The following is a 5151-nucleotide window of genomic DNA, read 5'->3' on the forward strand; positions in this document are numbered from 1 at the left end:
GAAACAGTCAGGAACTAGTTCCAGCTGCTGTCTGTCTTTCCCATGAATACCCAAAACTCCTTTTTGGGAAAGTCTCCCTCACATTTTTATTTCGTCCAGCCTGAATTTTTTTTTCCCAACAGATGTTAAAACCAACCTTTTGCTTGCAAGAAGTTTTGCTTTGATGATTCATTATAGTCTGAAAAAAAAGTTCCATATCAGCCGTTAGACAAGAAAAGAGTAAAGCAGTGTTCGGAGAATATAAGTGACAGAATAATAACCTGGCTGATTACAAGGTTAGGTGCTGGTGTCCAACCTATAGATGTATCTTTTCTTTCTCAATGAACTTTTCATCCTTTTACTGACATTAGTTCTTCTTTTTATTCAATTAGCCCAGAAAGAAAGCTTCTAGCAGGGCGAGTCAGCTGTTGTCTGCTGAAAAGAGACATACAAATCTTGTCACATAGCTTTTATTTCCATGGTCAGGAACCCTCAGGCCTGTTATTAAGGCAACTTAGTCTTGTGTGGAACTTTGCTGTCTCCTGCACACTCTGAAATAAGATTACATGATGGAGAAGATCAATTTACTGAGAACATTTAAACTCAGAATATTAAGCTTTTTGTGCAATCACATCTCCTCTCTAGCTGTGTGGCAGAAAAGCTAACCACAAGATCCTTGACAAATTAGATATTACCACATCTAACTGTGTATATTTAAGCTTATCAAACTGAATCGTTGCATTGTGACTGTGCTCTTACATAGACAAGGACTCCATTTAATAAATGCAGTGCCATTTAATAGTAATTAATCACCCAACTAAAATGTCACATTAAGGTCAGAGAGACCAGGAGACAAAAAAGAAGAGAACATTAAATTCAGCTGACAAACATAGGAAAAGAGAATATAGAGCCAAAGAAAGTTCTGGGACATTGGCACTGGTAAAACATTTAATCCAAACTTCTTTACTTTCCGTTCAGTTCAGAAATAATCACATTCACTTGGTTCAAAGCAAGGTCATTTTTGTAACTTTTAAATGAAAGTTCCTCATAGCGTGTAGAGTGACAGCCCATTGCAAGCTTGGAATTGTTGGTGCATTTTACAGATGTTGTGTTCTCAGTATTTGCTGTTTCCTCTCTCCGTGTTTCTCTTTTTTTTCCTTTGCTATTATGACATTCTTCATTTGTGTGGAATTTTCCTTAATATGTCCTGAATGCGAGCACTCTTGAAAGTCTCGAGTTTCTGGAGCTTACAATGAAGAATTTGATTTCACATTACTACTGTATAGTGCTTTAGCTTTTGTCGTGGTTTAATCACTCAACAGCAATGAAAACAAAAAGAAGTCATTCAGTTAAATAAGAGGATTATTTGTGTTCCGTGTTTCTATAAACAGAAACTCTACATAGCAAGCTGCTTCAGAGGAAGCATGTTTGCCATCGGCAGAAGCAAATATATATGGAATTCCTTATTCTGAAAAAGTTGTATATTGCAGAAAAGGAGAAACTCCATTGTTAATTCCACTTCTTCAGAATTGTGCTAATCAATTTCAATGTAAGTGTACGAACAGGTTTGTACTCGTGGCTGTATGTGTATATGCTTACATTATTTCTCAGTGCCCTTTTTCTTTTCCTTTCTTTTATGGAATTTAGAAGTAAGCAATCACTATCCAATTTTAAAACACGTATTTTCAGAGGCTAAATATACTGGTTTCTGTCCATGAAGAAATGAACTTGTAAAATACAGTCAAGGATGAAAATATGTTATTGTCAGCGGACGTTACAAAATTCAGACAAATGGCTTCTAAATAGACTTGTTTTTCAAAGCATCTATCATTTCCCCTTCCTGTTCCAGAGTTCTCAGTTTTATGTCCAAGAATTTTTGTATTAGCATTGTGAAAAAGAGTAATTCTTCAAAAATTACTCTACATTTGGCAAGATCTGTCTTTATAACTTCTGCGTCAGTCCAAAGAATTTTGGCCTTTCCAAAGGTTAAATATTATCTTTCAAAATTGTGTAATTCTGGCTTTGTTGGGAAATGTCTCCATTTTCTATAATAATCTGTTCTTTCCTTACCTTTAATGTCAAAGAGTTCACATATGAATGCTCAAACTCATGATATTGAAATGTTTGTCATTAATTTCTCATACTTAGATGCATGGCAAATATTAACTTGGTACTGGTCCTGGCTCTGGCACATCTGGAGAGACATTTTCCCGTGTGAACTGAAATCATCGTTTGCAGTGCTGGTTATCATGCATTGACGCACATTTTAATTTTTAATGAAGCTTTTGATGATGCAAAATTCCAGAGTTCTGACGGTAACATCTGAATTACCTTTACAGGCTTTGTAGATGAAAAATTATCCTTCTCTATCAGTTGTCTACATTTGTGCTGATTTTTGAAAGAACAGAGTTCACTGTATTTCCACAGAGCTTCTGGGACAATCCTATAGACATGACCCCAGTTCTTACACAGACCTGACAGTTCTTCAAGAAAAGCATGTTTGACAGTATAGGTTGAAATATTATCTCGTTTATTTCATAAGCCAGTGGTTTCCAAACTGTGGTCTGCATTCCACCCTAGTGGGCCGTCTTTAGTAGAGCTTGGCTGGTCTGTGGTCTGCAGCAGATCCTATGGTTAGCTGGGCTTCCATTAGGAAGAAAATTTTCTGGCTAGTAGCACAGCCTCTTCCAAAATGTGTGATCCATAGCTCCTGGAACACAACAGGGTCCTACATTAGACTTTTGATATCACAGGCAGATTTTTTTTTTTCCAAACCTAGTTTGTGCTGTGTTGGAACAAACTAACAGTTGGCCACACAGCAATTGGTAGCTGTAGTAGTAGGTGATTTGCCTTTTTAAGGCTATTTTCAGCAGCTAGAGGAAAGCCAGTCATTTTTTGTAAGTACAATGCAGCTCATGGCAGAGGTAGTTTGGAAACTTTTCACTAAAGTAGAACATTCACCAACCTTTCCAACTTTCTGTTCTGGTTCTGTTGTTTCCTTTTCTTTCATTGGCATCCCTCTAATGGCACTCCACCTCCACTTGTGTCTTGCATTCATCCTTTCATGCACTCTGGCTTTGGCCCTTCTCTTTTTCTTTGACTTCAACATTGGTTTCTGCTTTCAGTTCCCTTCTCACTCTCCTTCCTGCCCTCTCTCAGCTTTGCAACTCCTATAAACTTGCTGCATTTCCAAATATGCCTTCTATTTGTCTGGCTGTGCAGGCCACTACTTTTACTCCGTTGCCTCTCTGCCTGGAGTGCACAGAGAGTGAAAGGGCTTTGGTCTCAACTCTGTCCTTTCCAGAGACTGCTCTCTTGCTGTCTTTTGCTTCAAAAAACTCCTTGTTAAGCTCCTTGTACCTCTAGATTGAAACATGCTCTTCTGACAGACTTCTTGGGGACAAACTAATTCTTGTATGTACACTCAGAGCATGAGCAGTGTGAGATTTTGAGAAGACTTTTGGCTAAATATAGGTGCAAGTTTGTCACTGTTGCTTTGGTAACCTTGTCAAAGTACACTGCTAAACAAACAAGTACACAAAGAATATCTTTCTTTATATCCCAGGTATTTGAAACACAATTAGAAAATGTTTCTTTGTGAAAAAAGAATCAGTAAGCAAAGCTTTCATTATAAAATGTACATTTTATTTGCCAAAAGGTTTGGCTCCAATGTATGTAACATTGTTCAGTGTATACATTTGCATTTTTTTGCACAATGGTATAGGTCTAACACTGTTTTCGCTTCCCACCTGTGATTTGCTTGTGTTCAGCACATTATTTTCCATAGAGTTTGCTGCCAGAAGATAGGGCTTTTAAAATCCAAGGAAATATGGAGTACTTTGCTTTCTACATGAAATGCTGTAGCTTGACTCACTATAGCTAAAGGACATGGGAAAATGAACACTTTTAAAGTAAATTCAATTTTAGTTACAAAAAAACCCCATAAGTCTTGTGCTAGTGTCTGTCAAACCTACCTGCATTTGACACTTTCAATAGTGACACAAACCCACCATTGCAGTTGCCTCACTTTAAACTCCTAAGAAATTATTTGCTGCAGTAGATCTCAAGGGAGAAATATATCACTGATCTAAATGCGGATTTCATCTTCACCAACTGTTTGCATGAGCGTGATTATGTCAGTGTAGTCCCTTAACTGGCAAAAACTGAGGGCTTTGCTGTCCAAACTCATAGCCTCTACATGAGCAAGGCCCAGTTTAAATGGGCTTTGTTTAACGAGCTGAACTTAATGCAAATATAACCGTGACACAATTAATTGTGACAAATACTTTTAGAATCCTAACACATGCAGCAACCTATGTATAACACAAGGAAAGAAGTCTCCTGGCTTGCAAGGGGAGGGGGATGACTATGCCCTCAATACTGTCCTCTCCTGAGCCTTGGGGGATACTGGTGCCTTTGGAAGGATCGCTCCCGGGATGAGGCTCACAGGGAGTCAAAGCAAACACTGCATTATGTATGCATATACATGTAAAGGCTGTACGTTCTGGTCACAAAAAGGAGGAAGCAGGCTGTGCTGATGAAGTCTCTTTTCTTCCAAAATACTTGCCTGCTTCTTGAGCAGTGCCATAAGGAGCTCACCTTGCTGAGGATCCCTCACCCCCTCCAGGGGACAGCATTCCCCAGCCTGTGCCTGCGCTGCAACATGCTGGGTGTCTTTTATTTGTTTTCTTTCCTGGCGATACCACCCCTCTTGGGGCAGACGCTTTAGTGAGATGGATCGCACTCAGGTAACTGGCAGTTCAAGGAAGTCCTTCCCCGGGTTGTTTACACCAAGGCGTTTTAGAGCAGCCATTTAGCTTCCACCCTGTCCCACCCCGCTGACCAGCTGTAAGTGTAAAGGCCGCCAGTGGGCCTGCAGGTCGCTGATAAACTAAACCCCCATTTGGCAGGCAAGGAAGCCAGAACGATAAGGATGTTGATTTATGTTTTATCTGTCACTACATTTTCAGTAAAGTTGGGCAGCGAGCCTTAACGAAGCGAGGGCTGTTATCACCTCTCCTTAGCCCTTTAAGTGCAGCAGGCTCTTTGGTGTCTCTCACTGAATGCCGCTTTGTTAATTGCGACGGTAAACAGGACACAGCGCTGACCATCGCACTTACCACAGAACCGCCGGGTTTGGGAAAGGAGCCTGGGTCCAGCGGGAGTCACACA

General features: G+C 39.9%; 1 long non-coding RNA gene across 1 annotated transcript; it reads right to left on the minus strand.

Moving 5' to 3' along the window:
* Positions 1 to 243: 243 nt before the first annotated feature.
* LOC132072889 (uncharacterized) lies at positions 244 to 4797 on the minus strand. The gene is made up of 3 exons (XR_009418425.1): positions 4579 to 4797; positions 2050 to 2689; positions 244 to 414 (listed from the first exon to the last, which is right to left on the minus strand). It is a non-coding gene; the product is annotated as an uncharacterized LOC132072889 (long non-coding RNA).
* Between the last annotated feature and the right edge of the window lie 354 nt (positions 4798 to 5151).

This window comes from Ammospiza nelsoni, chromosome 4, assembly GCF_027579445.1.
Source record: "Ammospiza nelsoni isolate bAmmNel1 chromosome 4, bAmmNel1.pri, whole genome shotgun sequence".
Classification (NCBI taxonomy): Eukaryota; Metazoa; Chordata; class Aves; order Passeriformes; family Passerellidae; genus Ammospiza; species Ammospiza nelsoni.